The following is a 20,653-nucleotide window of genomic DNA, read 5'->3' as shown; positions in this document are numbered from 1 at the left end:
TGTATTTTTTGTTTATACATATGTACCTATGTAGTAAAGGTATTAATATAGAAATATCCACCAAATTCCTCTGAGGAGAAAGGGAAGACAATGTTTGGGCAGGGAGACAAAGTAGGTATAAATTGGGTTGATAAATCTTTTATTTCTATAAGAATGATATAAAAAAAAACCAGCACAATGTTAACATTTCTTAAATCTGGGTGACAGGCACATGGGAATTCATTATGTTACTCTTTTCATGTTTTGTGTATTTCAAATATTTCATAACAAATCAAACCAACATAGAAACAACTCTAGAACACCAGGGACAGCTGACAAGTAAAAAGTTGTCTCAGAATCAATACTCCCTTAGCAAATGCAAATGCAAGAACTATACCAGCAACTCCTGCCCTGGGCCTAAAAAAAGAATCCACAGAATTCCTAGTACCTTGTAATCAAGTCTCTGTTGAAGCCTAGGCTAATTTTTCCATCACTTTGAATCGTTTCGTAAAGGTATGAGTTGTTCATGTGTGAGTATTTCCAAATTAACAGCCTCTTCTGTTTTATTGCAATAAAAATCAAGCACAGATTATTTTTATTCAAATGATGATTTAAGAAAGGAGTATTAGTGGGGTGTCTGGGTGGCTTAGTCGGTTAAGCATCTGATTCCTGATTTTGGCTCAGGTCATGATTTCACAGTACATGAGTTCAAGCCCCAAGTTTGACTCAGCTTTGGACTCAGCGCGGACAGTGTGGAGCCGGCTTGGGATTCTCTCTTTCTCTCTGCCCTTCCCTTGCACCATGCATGCTCTCTTTCAAAATAAAGCTTTAAAAAAAAAGGCTTTAAAACAAAAGAAAGGAATATTTGTTTATGCCATTTATTTTGGTCCCTTATTTCAAATAAGGGATTTTGCTAATGGATAATAGAAAATAGTTATAGATTGTTTATTCCGTCTGGTTTTACTGGGCAAAAAAATCCCATGTAGGGTACTGAAGGGCAGCTACCTTAAAAAGTTTTGATCATATACCCTTCAAAACAGTATTTTAAAAGTATGCGCTTTTTCAAATGTCTTTAAATTTGCATTTATATATTATGTATATAATATAAATATAAAATCATGCCCTTAAATAGATGCTAAGAATGTTTTTTTTTGGAGACAATTAACTCTGTTGTTTCCTGATTTTTGCTTGTATACCTTTTCAGTACATGCAGATGAATTTCAAAGGAATTAAAGTAAATTTAGTCCAATTACTTTGCTTTTAACATTAGCAAAAAAAGGTGGTTTAATTTTTTTTTTAATTTTGTTGGTCATCATGAGTGTAAAGGAGTAGACCTAGCTTTTCCTTGCTAAAGGATCTAACCCAGCAGCCATTATTTTCAAAATTTAATTTATAGAACATATTAGTACTTGTTAGAAACAGAATTGACTAAAATAATAAATAAACTATTATATATCAGATGTAATTAAATGAAAGAACTAATGGAGGTATGCTTAAAAAATTAAATTTCCCTGCAAGTGAGACCATTCACAATGTTTTATACATTATTGTAAAAAGGCAATGCTTCCCTCTTCCAAAATACTTATTTTGCAAGTCATATTCAAGAGGCTGGAACTGTAAAACAACAACAACAACAAAAAACAAAAAACAAAACACTTTCCTATGCCCATCACGACATAAGTATATCAACATAGATAAGTTACTTAACTTCTCTAAACCTTCATTTTTCAGTCTTGTGGAATATAAAAGGAGGTACTATATGTGGAAACGTTTTATAAATGTGAGGTGCTGGTGTTATCCTACTTAGATCTAAAAATAAATTTATTTTTCTTTATCTGATGGATTATAGGAACTTATTTCCCTGGGAACAATAATTTTAACATGTTCAGTCATGAAACGATAGATGGACACATTATTTTTTGTAATTAATTTTGATAATACTAGTTTTACCTGAAAGATTATGTATGTTCATATAGTATTTGTAGGAGTAAATTGTGTGTAAGTAGGTGTGTGTATGTTTATGTTCTTGGAGGATGGCAGTGTTAGAAAACACTAAAAAATGAAGTAAGATATGTTAAAAAATGTAACAGTTAAAAAGAAAACAAAAAATAAAGCCAACAGGGGCAGCCTGGGTGGCTCAGTTAGTTAAGCATCCAACTTTGGCTCAGGTCATGATCTCCCAGTTTGTGCCCCTCATTGGGCTCTGTGCTGACAACTCAGAGCCTGGAGCCTGCTTCAGATTCTGTGTCTCCCTCTCTCTTTGCCACTCGCCCACTTGTTTTCTCTCCCTCCGTTCCTCCCTTTTCTTTCTCTCTCTCTCTCTCTCCCTCTCTCTCAAAAATAAATAAACATCTAAAAAAAGCTAACAGAATAAAAGTTTGAACCATGGAAATTTATCAAGATTTTATTTTTCTCAGGAATCCTGGTTAACAAACAAAAAGATAAGAATCAGGGAACTGTAAAAATAAATCAACAAAAATGAAATTTGCTAGGGAGAAAGATATCTGTTAAAAAGCTTTCATTTAGATCCCTAGAGCATGTACTATTGTACTATTATTGTTCATCTGCTTCTCAGCCTTAGAAAACTTAGGAAGTACAAACTAAAGAGTCTTACAATGATGAATACAGCTTGAGCAACAAAAAGAAAAAAACTAGAAATTGATGGGGAAGACAAAAATTATCAATTTGAAAATAAAATGTAAACATTTTAAAACTTACAAAAAAAAGTCTGAGGCCAGATACTATATAATTAAGTCATTGAAAGACATCAAAAACAATAGCATGTGAATTTAATTGTGATGATCTCAGATTATCAAGCAAATAAAAAAAATATATTTACTGTTCTCAATTTTCAAAGCAATTTTTAGAGAGATTTCAATGCAAGCTCTAGTAGAAAACCAACATAGTATGTCTTGTAACAGTACCAATTTGGATATCATTGGTATTCTCCACCTAATGCTCTTCCAAATACCTTGTGCTATGGGGTTGGAGGATGGGTGGGCAGAGGAGGGGAGGTGAGATCAGGGAGAAGACAGTCCACAGATAGACAGGATGTGGATTGCCCTGTATCCAATATTTTCTAGGCTTTATATGCCCACATAAGGCCAAAGGTTGGAAACAAGTTTTAAGATTTCCAACAGATGCTACTCTCCTTCAAGTCTCAGGCAGCCAGAAAACTCACTATCATTCCTTCCACAGTTAACTCTGTTAAACCGAAACCCACTGACAGATAGCTCCCAAATGTAGGTAGGGCTGCCATTTAAATAGCTCCACGAAAAGCCTGGACTGGAAACACTCAGCCAGCAGCTTACAGAAGTTTCACCGGTGCATTTCCCTACCTTTGCAATAATAAAACTCTGTGTTTAAGTTTTGTACTTCATGAACTCTACTTGTCATGTATTTTTGTGCCCCCCAGCCCAACTCTCATTTTACTTCAGCTGTGTTGAGTCACTCCTATGCTGAGAGAGAGCATTGCACTTTAAAAACCTGCCAAACCCCTCCAATTTTTTTTTTTTTTGCCTCTGCGTTTTCCCAAAACCATTAGGTATTGCTCAAATTCATGCAAGGCAATCCACAAGTTCATGAGATTTAACCCATTGGGTATATGGAAGGGTAGAGGGGAGTGGGGGGTTGGGAGGCACTCCTCCGCGGCAAAGCTCATAATGTAAACCCTTGTCCTGCTCCCCAGTGGAACTGAACCCCAGTTGTCCATATAAGTAACTAGCTCTGTAATGACAGTTTATTTCCTCTTATTTCTTCTTTGTTTTAGCCTCCAATTTTCTCACTCTTGCTGCCAGGTACCAGCTGCTTAAATAAACTACTTGCTCCCAAGTCTTTGTTTCATGCTCTGACTTGGCAGAGAGTCAAACTAAGACACTGTAATAGCAGAGTTTTACTGTATGTTTTTGGTACTAGAAGGTCTAGCACTAATTACTTACAAATACTCCTGATTACATATTAATTTTACATTACAAAAAGCAAAACAAAACAGGAGGGTGGTTACAGAGAGATTGGCCGGAACCTTAAGATAGTTAAGAGAGATTTCAATATGGCTTAATATGTCCTGCATGTTCTGGGGCTCACCGCTTTTCTGATCTTATTGTTTATATTTATCTTCCTTGTTTATTGTATCCTATATTATCTGTCCACTTTCTTCGTTAGAGTTTTTCCATTTGTTCTTTTTTCAGAAACCTTATTGCTCCATCATTCAAATATCTGCTTTTTTGACATTCCTCAGAGAAGCATAACTTGACAAGCCTATCTAAATAGCGAAACACTTTATTTTTATCTCCTTGCCCTACTTAATTTTCCTTCATCTCCCTCAGCATTACTGACATTTTGTAATAAATTTTTTCTAAGTTTATTACACAACCCTTCCCTATACTATATGTCTTCTGGGAGAACATTAATACCTCTCTGAAGAAGATAACAGCATCCCAAATCTCTACAACTTTTGGTACACAATATCTGGTAATCAATAAGAAAGTACCAGGTGAATTTCTCAGGATATATATAGTCAAGAGACATAAACTACACAACAAAATGTATGTTTTAATAATTAAAGAATTAAGAACTACAACAGGAGATTAGTATAATGTGAGATTAGCTATTGAGTTATAAAGAGAACTCTGAAGAATACAAGAAGAGTAGATATTGCAAGCAACCACGAGCCCTTAGGACTAAGAGAACAAGAAGCAAAGCTGAGAGAGGGGTCCTGCCTCCAATGTTTGGCATCCAGACCTCAATGGAGAGACAGAGACACAGAGAGATAGAGAAGGAAGGAGGGGACGGGGGAGGGAGGGAGAGAGAGAAAGGTTAAAGCCAATAAAAAGGCAAGGGAAGTTCTGTGGAGGATCTATGCTTATTGAATTTTCTGGTACTCCACCTTTGGGGATGGTGGGAGATGCCATATATGGGGAGTTGTTGTGCTATGGAAATCACCCTCTAAATTTCAAGGGAAAACTGTCTTAAAGGGAGCAGTACAAAGAAAACACATTCACTGTGGTGGTGCATTAAGTGGCTATGATCTAGCATGCTGGGGGAAGCTGTCATGGGGAGCTAATGCACACTGCCACAGACAGGAAGTTAAGAGAGAGCATAAAAAACAGGAAGCAAGAAGAAGAGGTCCTCTTTCTTCAGGTCCATTGAATATTCTTTGATGACAATGGTTAATTTTATTTCCATTGACAAGAGAGAAATATTCCAGTATTACAAGCTCAATAATTAAGAGGGAATTTGGTACCTAGAGGCAATATATTTGTTAAATAAGCAGCTTTTGGCTGCTTATCTTCATACACACCCTTCTGCTACAACTGAATTTCTGAGAAACAACAAAACCATGGTAGTTCTATCAGCAAGATACATTTACCTTTTGTACAAGTGAAAAAGTTATCAAACTTTTCCCAAATGCAATATCCCAACAGTCACTGTATTTACAACTTTAGTCACAGAACCCCTGAATATTTTGAACATTAACTGGTAAAGCTGTCAAAAACCTTATATTGGATTATAATGTAAATAAGACAAAAAAGAAAATGGCATATACAAATAAGCACACACGAGAGGGAGGAGGGAAGATGGCGGCGTAGGAGGACGCTGGGCTCACCGCGTGTCCTGCTGATCACTTAGATTCCACCTACACCTGCCTAAATAACCCAGAAACCGCCAGAGGATTAGCAGAACGGAGTCTCCGGAGCCAAGCGCAGACGAGAGGCCCACGGAAGAGGGTAGGAAGGGCTGCAAGGCGGTGCGCGCTCCGTGGACTGGCGGGAGGGAGCCAGGGCGGAGGGGCGGCTCGCCGGCCAAGCAGAGCCCCCGAGTCTGGCGGGCAAAAGCGGAGGGGCCTGACGGACTGTGTTCCGACAGCAAGCGCGACTTAGCGTCTGGGAGGTCATAAGTTAACAGCTCTGCTCGGAAAGCGGGAAGGCTAGAGGACAAAGGGAGGGAGAGCTGCTGAGCCCCCGGACGACAGAGCTCAGTTTGGTGGGGAACAAAGGTGCTCACCAGCGCCATCTCCCCCACCCAGCCCCCAGCCAAAATCCCAAAGAGAACCAGTTCCTGCCAGGGAACTTCCTCGCTCCAGGCAAACACCCAACTCTGTGCTTCTGCGGAGGAGCCAAATCTCCGGCAGCGGATCTGACTCCCTCCCACTGCCATAGGGCCCCTCCTGAAGTGGATCACCTAAGGAGAAGCGAGCTAAGCCTGCCCCTCCTGCCCCTGTGCACCTTGCCTATCCACCCCAGCTAATACACCAGATCCCCAGCATCACAAGCCTGGCAGTGTGCAAGTAGCCCAGACGGGCCACGCCACCCCACAGTGAATCCCGCCCCTAGGAGAGGGGAAGAGAAGGCACACACCAGTCTGACTGTGGCCCCAGCGGTGGGCCGGGGGCAGACATCAGGTCTGACTGCGACCCCACCCACCAACTCCAGTTATACACCACAGCACAGGGGAAGTGCCCTGCAGGTCCTCACCACGCCAGGGACTATCCAAAATGACCAAGCGGAAGAATTCCCCTCAGAAGAATCTCCAGGAAATAACAACAGCTAATGAGCTGATCAAAAAGGATTTAAATAATATAACAGAAAGTGAATTTAGAATAATAGTCATAAAATTAATCGCTGGGCTTGAAAACAGTATAGAGGACAGCAGAGAATCTCTTTCTACAGAGATCAAGGGACTAAGGAACAGTCACGAGGAGCTGAAAAACGCTTTAAATGAAATGCAAAACAAAATGGAAACCACCACGGCTCGGATTGAAGAGGCAGAGGAGAGAATAGGTGAACTAGAAGATAAAGTTATGGAAAAAGAGGAAGCTGAGAGAAAGAGAGATAAAAAAATCCAGGAGTATGAGGGGAAAATTAGAGAACTAAGTGATACACTAAAAAGAAATAATATACGCATAATTGGTATCCCAGAGGAGGAAGAGAGAGGGAAAGGTGCTGAAGGGGTACTGGAAGAAATAATAGCTGAGAACTTCCCTGAACTGGGGAAGGAAAAAGGCATTGAAATCCAAGAGGCACAGAGAACTCCCTTCAGACGTAACTTGAATCGACCTTCTGCACGACATATCATAGTGAAACTGGCAAAATACAAGGATAAAGAGAAAATTCTGAAAGCAGCAAGGGGTAAACGTGCCCTCACATATAAAGGGAGACCTATAAGACTCGTGACTGATCTCTCTTTTGAAACTTGGCAGGCCAGAAAGAATTGGCATGAGATTTTCAGTGTGCTAGACAGAAAAAATATGCAGCCGAGAATCCTTTATCCAGCAAGTCTATCATTTAGAATAGAAGGAGAGATAAAGATCTTCCCAAACAAACAAAAACTGAAGGAATTTGTCACCACTAAACCAGCCCTACAAGAGATCCTAAGGGGGACCCTGTGAGACAAGGTACCAGAGACAACACTACAAGCATAAAACATACAGACATCACAATGACTCTAAACCCGTATCTTTCTACAATAATACTGAATGTAAATGGATTAAATGTGCCAACCAAAAGACATAGGGTATCAGAATGGATAAAAAAACAAGACCCATCTATTTGCTGTCTACAAGAGACTCATTTTAGACCTGAGGACACCTTTAGATTGAGAGTGAGGGGATGGAGAACTATTTATCATGCTACTGGAAGCCAAAAGAAAGCTAGAGTAGCCATACTTATATCAGACAAACTAGACTTTAAATTAAAGGCTGTAACAAGAGATGAAGAAGGACATTATATAATAGTTACAGGGTCTATTCATCAGGAAGAGCTAACAATTATAAATGTCTATGCGCCGAATACCGGAGCCCCCAAATATATAAAACAACTACTCATAAACATAGGCAACCTTATTGATAAGAATGTGGTAATTGCAGGGGACTTTAACACCCCACTTACAGAAATGGATAGATCATCTAGACACACGGTCAGTAAAGAAACAAGGGCCCTGAATGAGACATTGGATCAGATGGACTTGACAGATATATTTAGAACTCTGCATCCCAAAGCAACAGAGTATACTTTCTTCTCGAGTGCACATGGAACATTCTCCAAGATAGATCATATACTGGGTCACAAAACAGCCCTTCATAAGTTTACCAGAATTGAAATTATACCATGCATACTTTCAGACCACAATGCTATGAAGCTTGAAATCAACCACAGAAAAAAGTCTGGAAAACCTCCAAAAGCATGGAGGTTAAAGAACACCCTACTAACGAATGAGTGGGTCAACCAGGCAATTAGAGAAGAAATTAAAAAATATATGGAAACAAACGAAAATGAAAATACAACAATCCAAACGCTTTGGGATGCAGCGAAGGCAGTCCTGAGAGGAAAATACATTGCAATCCAGGCCTATCTCAAGAAACAAGAAAAATCCCAAATACAAAATCTAACAGCACACCTAAAGGAAATAGAAGCAGAACAGCAAAGACACCCCAAACCCAGCAGAAGAAGAGAAATAATAAAGATCAGAGCAGAAATAAACAATATAGAGTCTAAAAAAACTGTAGAGCAGATCAACAAAACCAAGAGTTGGTTTTTTGAAAAAATAAACAAAATTGACAAACCTCTAGCCAGGCTTCTCAAAAAGAAAAGGGAGATGACCCAAATAGATAAAATCATGAATGAAAATGGAATTATTACAACCAATCCCTCAGAGATACAAACAATTATCAGGGAATACTATGAAAAATTATATGCCAACAAATTGGACAACCTGGAAGAAATGGACAAATTCCTGAACACCCACACTCTTCCAAAACTCAACCGGGAGGAAATAGAAAGCTTGAACAGACCCATAACCAGTGAAGAAATTGAATAGGTTATCAAAAATCTCCCAACAAATAAGAGTCCAGGACCAGATGGCTTCCCAGGGGAGTTCTACCAGACGTTTAAAGCAGAGATAATACCTATCCTTCTCAAGCTATTCCAAGAAATAGAAAGGGAAGGAAAACTTCCAGACTCATTCTATGAAGCCAGTATTACTTTGATTCCTAAACCAGACAGACACCCAGTAAAAAAAGAGAACTACCGGCCAATATCCCTGATGAATATGGATGCAAAAATTCTCAATAAGATACTAGCAAATCGAATTCAACGGCATATAAAAAGAATTATTCACCATGATCAAGTGGGATTCATTCCTGGGATGCAGGGCTGGTTCAACATTCGCAAATCAATCAACGTGATACATCACATTAACAACAAAAAAAGAGAAGAACCATATGATCCTGTCAATCGATGCAGAAAAGGCCTTTGACAAAATCCAGCACCCTTTCTTAATAAAAACCCTTGAGAAAGTCGGGATAGAAGGAACATACTTAAAGATCATAAAAGCCATTTATGAAAAGCCCACAGCTAACATCATCCTCAACGGGGAAAAACTGAGAGCTTTTTCCCTGAGATCAGGAACATGACAGGGATGCCCACTCTCACCGCTGTTGTTTAACATAGTGCTGTAAGTTCTAGCATCAGCAATCAGACAACAAAAGGAAATCAAAGGCATCCAAATTGGCAAAGATGAAGTCAAGCTTTCGCTTTTTGCAGATGACATGATATTATACATGGAAAATCCGATAGACTCCACCAAAAGTCTGCTAGAACTGATCCATGAATTCAGCAAAGTTGCAGGATACAAAATCAATGTACAGAAATCAGTTGCATTCTTATACACTAACAATGAAGCAACAGAAAGACAAATAAAGAAACTGATCCCATTCACAATTGCACCAAGAAGCATAAAATACCTAGGAATAAATGTAACCAAAGATGTAAAGGATCTGTATGCTGAAAACTATAGAAAGTTTATGAAGGTAATTGAAGAAGATTTAAAGAAATGGAAAGACATTCCCTGCTCATGGATTGGAAAAATAAATATTGTCAAAATGTCAATACTACCCAAAGCTATCTACACATTCAATGCAATCCCAATCAAAATTGCACCAGCATTCTTCTCGAAACTAGAACAAGCAATCCTAAAATTCATATGGAACCACAAAAGGCCCTGAATAGCCAAAGGAATTTTGAGGAAGAAGACCAAAGCAGGACGCATCACAATCCCAGACTTTAGCCTCTACTACAAAGCTGTCATCATCAAGACAGCATGGTATTGGCATAAAAACAGACACATAGACCAATGGAATAGAATAGAAACCCCAGAACTAGACCCACAAACGTATGGCCAACTCATCTTTGACAAAGCAGGAAAGAACATCCAATGGAAAAAAGACAGCCTCTTTAACAAATGGTGCTGGGAGAACTGGACAGCAACATGCAGAAGGTTGAAACTAGACCACTTTCTGACACCATTCACAAAAATAAACTCAAAATGGATAAAGGACCTGAATGTGAGACAGGAAACCATCAAAACCTTAGAGGAGAAAGCAGGAAAAGACCTCTCTGACCTCAGCCGTAGCAATCTCTTACTCGATACATCCCCAAAGGCGAGGAAATTAAAAGCAAAAGTGAATTACTGGGACCTTATGAAGATAAAAAGCTTCTGCACAGCAAAGGAAACAACCAACAAAACTAAAAGGCAACCAACGGAATGGGAAAAGATATTTGCAAATGACATATCGGACAAAGGGCTAGTATCCAAAATCTATAAAGAGCTCACCAAACTCCACACCCGAAAAACAAATAACCCAGTGAAGAAATGGGCAGAAAACATGAATAGACACTTCTCTAAAGACATTCGGATGGCCAACAGGCACATGAAAAGATGTTCAGCGTCGCTCCTTATCAGGGAAATACAAATCAAAACCACACTCAGGTATCACCTCACGCCAGTCAGAGTGGCCAAAATGAACAAATCAGGAGACTCTAGATGCTGGAGAGGATGTGGAGAAACGGGAACCCTCTTGCACTGTTGGTGGGAATGCAAATTGGTGCAGCTGCTCTGGAAAGCAGTGTGGAGGTTCCTCAGAAAATTAAAAATAGACCTACCCTATGACCCAGCAATAGCACTGCTAGGAATTTATCCAAGGGATACAGGAGTACTGATGCATAGGGGCACTTGTACCCCAATGTTCATAGCAGCACTCTTAACAATAGCCAAATTATGGAAAGAACCTAAATGTCCATCAATTGATGAATGGATAAAGAAATTGTGGTTTTTATACACAATGGAATACTACGTGGCAATGAGAAAAAATGAAATATGGCCTTTTGTAGCAACGTGGATGGAACTAGAGAGTGTGATGCTAAGTGAAATAAGCCGTACAGAGAAAGACAGATACCATATGGTTTCACTCTTATGTGGATCCTGAGAAACTTAACAGGAACCCATGGGGGAGAGGGAGGAAAAAAGGAAAAAAAAAAAAAAAGAGGTTAGAGTGGGAGAGAGCCAAAGCATAAGAGACTCTTAAAAACTGAGAACAAACTGAGGGTTGATGGGGGGTGGGAGGGAGGAGAGGGTGGGTGATGGGTATTGAGGAGGGCACCTTTTGGGATGAGCACTGGGTGTTGTATGGAAACAAATTTGACAATAAATTTCATAAAAAAAAAAAAACAAATAAGCACACACATGTTAATCAAGAAAGAATGCAAAACTATTACAGCGTTCACTTGTACAGAACATTATAGTTGATATTTAAAGATTCCTTCCTCTACTATCTTTTCTTTATTTCCCCCAACCTTAGCCAGGACCTTAGCTGGTTGAGTTTCTTTACTTGGTTGATTGACTCAAAACTTTACTCCCAAAGGTTATGTCTTCTTAAATTGCTATGTCTTCTTCTTTCAGTTGCTGTGGTTTTCCTTTAACCTTTACTATTGGGCATTTGAGTACTAACAGCGATCCTAGAGAATCCTCTGGATTGCAAATATTGTTCTTGTCACCATTATATAGCAGCAACCTTATTTTTCCTCTGTAATTAGGAATGATCTCTTCAGCCAGAAGAGGAAGCTTCTGTGCTGCCTGTTATTTCAGTGGCACAAGGATCCAAAATGGTTAGGTATCAGTCTGATTTTCTAATATACAACCACTGCTGTGTTCAGTAAATATGTATTCCCTCCTTGGGAACCAGCAAAGATTTCTGATACAGGAAATAAACAATTCTGATAGTAGTTACTGGATATGATAGTGAGAAGAGCCACTCCCGCTTCATGATTACCAGGCCTCTGTACCCTCAGTACTGGAAAAGAGCATCATATAACAGTATCTGATTCATAGACCATAATGCATCCTATTAGAACCCTATCTTCTCAGGGTATTTTCTACCAATTGATGCTACAAAGCAGACACGAGTCAGCCGTTTACCACCTTCCAATTAGTTCAACTGCTTTCAAGTGATGTGGCATGTTTTAGGGTCATTTAATTCCACTGATTTTAGCACATTGCTATACTTCATTTGGTAAAGTAAGTTCCTTGGTCAGAAGCAATGCTTTGTGGAATTCCATGATGTGTTTGCAAAGCATTCTCTGAGGTTTTGATTGGTAGTGTTGTCAGAACATTACAAGAAGGAACGAAAATCTAGATCTAGAATATGTATCAATTCCAGGAAGGAAGAAGAGTTTCTTAATTCATGATGAAATAAACGTAAATAAGTTGCCACAGGTGACTGGCTTTTATATCCAGGCAATGATGACAAATTTAGAGCTCAATACTCATTTCAACTGTTGAAAAATAAGGTATTCAGCAGGATCATTACTTAGGTCATTCTTGGTGAAAGAAATCACATCGTTATTAAGCTTATGCATAGCCCCTATTCCTGTCCACATGGCTCTTTGTTCATAGGTTCATTGTTCAAACACTAGGAAGACCATGGAAAGAGTATGACTGACATCCACAGAGTGTGCCATTTTGTCCAATTGATTATGAAGAGCCTACCCTCCAGGAGACACTCTTTATTGGACTTTAATGTGATATGCAAATTTATTCACAGTTTGTGCCCATTCTGAAAGGATCATCCAGTCCTCTTCTCAATACTTCTGTATTACTAATTTTCTATTCTGTTCTTTTCAAATCTTTGGCCATTCAGCCAAACAGTTGTCAACTCCTTATGAATTCATAGATTCATACTTCTGGCTATCTCTTATTCAGACAAAGTAGACAACCAAATGTAAATGTAAATTGTTTTTGGTAATCCTTGAAAAATGTTATGGGTGAAAAGGTATTATTTATTCCAGTAAAGGTTTTACATTTGTCAGAACAGCTGCAATTGGAGTCACTATCTGATTAAGTTTCTAATAATCTACAGTTATTCTGAGACCTATCCAATCCCTGCAAAGGCCAAACTGGTGAGTTGGACAAATGTTAAGATAGGCATCTGCCCCAGGTGATATTACTACAGATTTTCGAGCAAAGGAAAGCTAGTTAACTGAGAAAACAAGGCATTTCTAGTGGTAAGAGAGGACCAAGTGATTTGAGGGTTCAAGATTGTTTCATGTTTTCAGGATCCCTCTCATTCAGAATCAATGTGCTAAGCTTCACACACAAACTCTGAAGACTGAATTCAACTGACAATGTAACTCAGCAACCAGTATAACTGGATTTTGCATTTGTTTCTTCAGCAATATTAGCCTCGTGGGTGGAAGAAATAAGAGATTAATTTAGGACTGTCATGGAAGTTCTCTTGTTATCAGTTTCTGAAATTGAGATTAAAGGATCTTGTCATTTTCTTTCTGTAAGTGATCCTATGCACTAAGTGTTCAGTTGATGCCTGCCCTGCACACCACAGTCCTGGCAGTCATTGCTACTACCACAAAAGTCAAGTCTGGCATCCAACTGGGCTTCCAAGAAACTTGCTTCATGGGCATTCCATTATAACTATAGTTTATAGTTTTATTATTTGTAATGTCACTTTATGTCATTTGTTACCAGCAACACATTTCGAGGATTTCAAAACTAAAAGCCAAAGTCAAGATCAAATCAATCCTCAGATCCCATCTTCCCAGTACCAAGTTTGGGGCCAATCAGGGGCCACAAACCAGAGAGCTATTTGAATGTGGAAATATTTTTTATCAAGAATTATTAACAATAACAGGAAATTATAGTAATGGAGTGTTAGCTGCAAGATGTGAAGATAATTCTAAAGGAAACAGGGATATCTGATATAAAAAGAAGTCATTACTCTTAGGGTTAAAGCAGAGCGAGCATTTAAGGAACAAATCTGAAAGAATACTCTCCCTTTAGAGCTTCTGAGAGATGGTGTAGCTATTATCCACTAGATAGTAAAGACATCCTTTGAGTTGTAGCACGGGTAGAAATCTCTAGGAATCCCTCTGCTGGGGGCTTGGGGAAACCAACCACATAAAGGTACTGTGCTATGGAAGTGGTTAGCAATCTACCCTCTGGGGTGCCAGACAATGCTGTCAGTAGGGAGCTGCTGTACCTAGAATCCACTGACAACTATTGGGGTGTTGAAGGGAATTGTCCACAGGAAAGTGGCAAGCATAAAACTCACTGAATTAGTAGCAGTACCTTGAGAAGATTCCCTTTGGGATTTGGGGGGATGCTTCCCATGGGGAGGTGACTGATGACTGCTACTTGATGCAGGAGACTATCAAGAGAGTACACAGAGGAACCAGAAGTTCCCCTTCCCTTTCCCATATTCCTCTGGTGCTGTCTACTAACAAAGCTTAAAATTATGCCACCCAACAAAGAAGAAATTTCTCAGTATCACAACCAGAACAATGAAGGGTATATTTGGAGCTGACAAGCAGTATACTGATAACTGACATATGAGGCATTTTAAGAAACAGGACCAAATACCACAAAGCTAAGAGAAAAAAAGCAGAATAAACTAACCAATAGTGATACAGATGATTTGGCATTATCAGAACAGTTTTATGATTATTATTTTCCAAAAAAAAAGGGAAAACATTGATAATGTTAAGTTCTGAAATCTATAAGAAATCAAATGCTTATTCTAGAAATAAAAATAATAAAAATTCTCACTAAAACATAAAAACACAAAATTTAAGAATACAGCAGATGGAATTAATAACTATTATTATTTTTTAATATATATTTATTTTGAGAAAGAGAGAGAGAGAATGGGAGCTGAGGACAGGCAGAGAGAGAGGGAAAGAGAGAATCCCAAGTAGGCTCTGCATTGTGAGCATGGAGCCCGACAGGAAGGTTGATCTACAGTGGATCATGACCTGAGTTGAAATCAAAAGTTGGCTGCTTAACCGACAGAGCCACCCAGATGCCCCAGTAACTATTATTAAAAAGCATACAATTAGGAAACTTGATCATGGTCAGTAGTAAATATCTAAGTGAAATATAGAGAAGGAAAAAAAGGAATAGAAAAGCCAGTAAAGCCTTTATGACATGACATGGTGAAAAAAATTAACACATACTTAATAGAAGTCTCCAAGGGAGAGGAAACGGAGCTGGAGAGAGGGAAAAAAACAAAAACAAGCAAACAAAAAAAACAAAAAAACAAAAAAACCTGAAGAAATACTAACTCTGCTTAACTTACCTGGAATGGTTGATCCTAGCTTAAAATTATCTCTCTCGGATTCTGCAATCAGTCCTTTCATACAAGATCAAAAGTATCCACTTTCCTCACCACATCAATTTAATAGAGTATGTATAATTTTAGAATGTGATGGACAGAATTTGAATAGGTAGGAATTTAGAAGAGTTCAATGACTGGAAAGTTGTTCTCTGAGGTTTAGGGGCCATTAAGACAATTTAATAGAGTTTCATTGTAATTATATACTAAAGGAATTATTTTTGTGGTCTGTGTTTGCTTTTCTATTGTGTGGAGTGACCACCAGTATAAAAGCTTCTCTATAAATTAGGTGAGTGAACAATGAATTTTGCAGTGTCTATTCCCAGCGGTTTGAATGATAACTAATGATTTCCTAATTACCTGAGAGAAATTAGGATACTATTGAGCATATAAAGCTTATGAAGATGGGATTAAATGCTAGTATTTGTCTTTAGACCAAGTAAAGTTAGGGGGTAAAATCCTAAAGGCACCGGCACCACATATAATTCGTTTCTGAACAAATATATTTCCTGTTCCTTTTCTTAAGGATTTCATTTTAGATAAAGCTTTTAACATAGCAAAAAGTACAATTCTTGGATCTTTCTTTGAATTCAAGTAAATGCTGATTCACAGATAGTACATAGAAATATCATTTATTTGTGGTTTAAGCAAGGAATAAATTATAAAATTGCCTACTTATCTCAGGAGAGTTAGTTTTCTTTGATTTAGTGTCTCAAATCATTGTGAATAGAATGTACCAAAATGTGACTCAAAGACATTGAAATTGTTTACAAATGACTCGAAACGTAATTTCAACTTTTCTGATTGTTGTCTACTAAGTATGTGGAAGGAAGAAATTGCTACTGAATACTTGAAATCCAACTCTTGTTTATTTCTTGCTCAGCAATGGAGAGTTGTGCTTCTAAGACACAGTATCTCTGAACAAAGACCATTGCTGATCTTACATATGTGTTTTTGGGAAACATGCGTATCAAAAACTGATAGGCTAGTAGAAGCAGGAGTGTTTAGAAACTGGGTGACTTTTGGCCTCTGTTAAAGAATTGTTACTGCCACCAACTGGTTGACTTTCAGAGGGTGGGATGATCTCTGTGGGACAGTGGAGGTTCTCATTGGTTGATTGGGAGGGTTTTAAAATCAGTTTTAGAAGTTTCTTTTTTTTTATGTTTATTTAAAAAAAAATTTTTTTTTTCAACGTTTATTTATTTTTGGGACAGAGAGAGACAGAGCATGAACGGGGGAGGGGCAGAGAGAGAGGGAGACACAGAATCGGAAACAGGCTCCAGGCTCTGAGCCATCAGCCCAGAGCCCGACGCGGGGCTCGAACTCACGGACTGCGAGATCGTGACCTGGCTGAAGTCGGACGCTTAACCAACTGCGCCACCCAGGCGCCCCTAGAAGTTTCTTTTTATTAAAGCCAAATAATGATAAATATTTCTATAAAAGGATAGAAACTTTTTATTTTAAAATATAACAAAAAAGAATGCCTTTGAAATAATTAAAAAGGCATCTCCATTATCTGATATACTAAATGATAGAAGTAACAGAGGAAAGGAGATTGCAGGTTAGTTTACAGATAGGGAGATAGTAAACAAATCTGTGCGAGAGCACAGTCAATAGTCAAGTTTCTTAGATCTCTGATAATTTATCCTTGCTGTGAATTAACTGCAATAACTTGAAATTAATTTAAAGAAAGCACATTTACATAGAATGAAAAAAGAATGAATAAAGCTTTTTACAGAGAATGAAAAAAAGCTATACAAATAGTGTATTTTTATCATTTACACGGTAATGAACAGCCCATCATCATATTTTGCCGCTTCCATTGGGATATGCCACATTACCTTATTGATACCTCTCAATTCCAAATGTACACAAGAAGCCAAAGCCACGATTAGAAATTTAGTTTCTCTGTATGAAGAGATGACTTAACAAACGTTTGTGCGATGTTTTACCAAGAGGCTGAACTTTGGTTTTCCTGTAGAGACCCCCTATTTCAATCTAATTAACGTTAATATAGAAAGGTATCTCCCATCTAATTATATTCAAAACTTAATGGTTGTGCTAAAGAATTAAAGAATGTTTTTGTGTTAGAGATGGAGAGAGGGAATAGAACTAAATTTTATTTTTTTAATTTTTTTTAACGTTTATTTATTTTTGAGACAGAGAGAGACACAGCATGAATGGGGGAGGGGCAGAGAGAGAGGGAGACACAGAATTGGAAGCAGGCTCCAGGCTCTGAGCCATCAGCCCAGAGCCCGATGCGGGCTTGAACCCGCGGACCGCGAGATCGTGACCTGAGCTGAAGTCGGACGCTTAACTGAATGAGCCACCCAGGCGCCCCAGAACTAAATTTTATTGAAGCCCCTGGTATTTTTCCAGGTGCTGTTTGATGTAATGAGCTTGTTTACTCATGTTATCTATTTAATTTTCACAGTAGATGCCCTGTTTTTTTATGAAAAACATCACATAAATAAGTAATCATTATTATTAGACATTTTATTGATGAACAATCTGTAACTCAGAGATATGATAAATTTCTGTAGTCAAAAAATAGATTGTGGGAGCTGGGACTGAAATCCAGCCAAACATCTAAGCCCTTGAGAGCTCTATGATAAAATAAAATTAACACTCATGTCTTCTATCCCGTTGCATTGCAAAGTAGTGTTATTCTTGGTGAATAATTCTGTGCTATGAGTATCAAGAATGTTTAGCTATGTGGCTTTTAATTTCTGTTATCCTGTATATGATTTTGTGGGAAAAAACTGAACGGGCCAAGTAGGTCATATTGACTGTGACTCAGTTACCCTCTCGGGCAAACATTATTTACTGAGTTGCCCCTTGTCCTGCAAATTGAGTCATATACCATGCACACTAAAGTGCTTGCCCTGGAGGAACTCAAGTAGGGCAGCTCTAATAGTCTATTTTGTTCTTTTAAAGTGTTGGCATTCAGCTTACTGGAAGGTACGTGATAGAACAATGCTTCCCCCTTTTCAGTAAATGATGCCACATTTGTTGTTTTCCAATTTTCTAGTTCTCTGTAGTGCTCCATGACTTTCCAGCTGCAATTGTGACTGTGCTCGGAAGTTCATTAGTCAATTCCCTCAACACCCAGGGACCCATTTTACTTGGTCCTGCTGGTTTATGTATGTTCACATTTTTAAAAAAGTATTCCCCGGTGAGTTTTAGTCAGTAGTTATTTTTTCATTTCTTTCCAATTCTAACTTCATTTTCTTTGCCAGCATTGCTTCTTAGGTTGTTATACTGTCTCCAGTTCTTATCTTCTTGTTTCCTATGAATCATGGGCTTTAAAAAATTAGCTATTTTTTTTCATTTCTTCAGACAAACTGCTCATTTCTCTATTTTTTTTTCTTTTTGCTACTGGAATTTTTTTTTCTGGCATTACTTTAAATTCTATTATTATAAGTACCCCTTTGCCCTTATCCCAAATTCTGCTTTGTTTATTCCCCTTATCTTTATTGTTTTACTATTGTTTTACTACTTAAACACATTGGAGTTTACCCTTTTGCTCATTAACATATGGATACTTCAGCTCACAACTTTTATACTTAAATTCTCTATTAAGTTGCTTGATATGGGGCACCTGGGTGGCTCGGTTAAGCCACCGACTTAAGCCACCGAAGTCGGTTAAGCCACCGACTTCAGCTCAGGTCATGATCTCACGGTCTGTGAGTTTGAGCCCCACATCAGGCTCCGTGCTGACAGCTCAGAGCCTGGAGTCTGCTTTGCATTCTGTGTCTCCCTCTCTCCATTCTGTGTCTCCCTCTCTCTCTGCCCCTCCCCCACTCTTACTCTGTGTCTCTCCTTTTCAAAAATAAACAAACATAGAGAAAATTAAATTGCTGGATAGAATAACATCCATAGTAGAAAAAAGACCAATGCGGTATATGGTATACATACACACACACACACACACACACACACACACACACACACCTAAGTAATTAACACGGCGGGGCGCCGCGGTGGGGGGAGGGGGGGGTTGTATAAATCATGAAAGAACTTTGTGTTACCTGCTATAAGTCTAAGATTCAAATGACCACTGTTCATGAAAAATGGCCCCTACATATTAACTATGTTTTGTCTTTTGTATTAGGATGCTTTCACATATAACTTGTTTTGTTTGAGGCAAATTATGCTCAGAAACTAAGAATGTCTTTGCCAATAATTTAATATAGGTTCACTACAGGAATTATAACCTATAATAATATTTCCCAAGCCAATTACATATTTTAATAAGCTAATAAAAATAACATACTCCAAACCAATAAGAGATTAATTACATTCTTGTTCAAGGCGAAGGATAGATGGAAGAAACAAAGTCAAAATTTAGTTGTACCTTTCAACAAGTTGGTTCTCCGAAGAGTCGGCTTTGCCAACCAAATGCTGCGAGAGCCAGAGCAAAAGACCCTTGTTGCTGGAGCAGGTTGCTAGGGAAATGAAGCTGCCAGTTCTGGTGGGCAGGATGATTTCCTTCAAGGGGCCGCTGCACAATTTTCACCACTACTGGAAAAAAGTTGCCTTGCTGTAGCAGAAACAAATGGCCCACAGTTGTTGGAAAGCTATTTAGATCAGCAAAGGGTAGTCTTGCCCAGACTGAACACTTGGTAAGTCCTCGCAAATTCTTGATATTTAAAGTTTAAATATCAATTTTGTCATAGCTCCTCTTCCATATGTTCTTACTGATACGTTCTTAGCAGCACCTGTTAACAGTTGAGCTACTGAGTACTTCTTGACAATTAACAGATGTTGATAACAACATCCCAACACACCTTCCTCAATGTAAAAAAATTCACCCTTAGATGAAAACAACTTCACCTGAGTATTAAAAAGTGGATTTGAAACCATACCAAACCAATATACAACACCTATTTAGCAAGAAGAGCAAAGCTACTAGCAGTGAAAGAACTGAACCAAAGATAAGCAAGACTCCTTTGGAGCTCTTTCTGACCTCATAGACTGGCAATTACTCTTCCATTTAAAAAATTATTTTTGGGAACCAGCCAAGTTAATTCCAGTGTGATTCACACAAGTATTGGCATTCCTTTCAGGTTCCAGAGAAGTTTACAGCTGCCTTTATAATGTCAAATGTCTTCCCACAATCTATACTTAGCTTCTAAACTGTATTTTTTTTATCTACCTAAAGATGCTCTAGAATTTGCATTTGAAAATATAGAATGATATTTTTCCCGGGTTTCTTTT

At 38.4% G+C, this 20,653-nt stretch overlaps 1 long non-coding RNA gene across 2 annotated transcripts in view; it reads right to left on the bottom strand.

Annotated features, from left to right (window-relative positions):
• LOC123580776 overlaps positions 1-20,324 on the bottom strand; it is a 507,052-nt gene extending 486,728 nt beyond the window's left edge. Inside the window, exon 1 of one of the 2 annotated variants that reach the window (XR_006703452.1) lies at positions 19,791-20,324. This is a non-coding gene — a long non-coding RNA (uncharacterized LOC123580776). The remainder of the gene's footprint in view (positions 1-19,790) is intronic. The other variant, XR_006703453.1, reaches the window with a different exon arrangement.
• Between the last annotated feature and the right edge of the window lie 329 nt (positions 20,325-20,653).

Source organism: Leopardus geoffroyi, chromosome A3 (assembly GCF_018350155.1).
Source record: "Leopardus geoffroyi isolate Oge1 chromosome A3, O.geoffroyi_Oge1_pat1.0, whole genome shotgun sequence".
Lineage (NCBI taxonomy): Eukaryota > Metazoa > Chordata > Mammalia > Carnivora > Felidae > Leopardus > Leopardus geoffroyi.
This window is presented reverse-complemented; position numbering and strand designations above follow the sequence as displayed.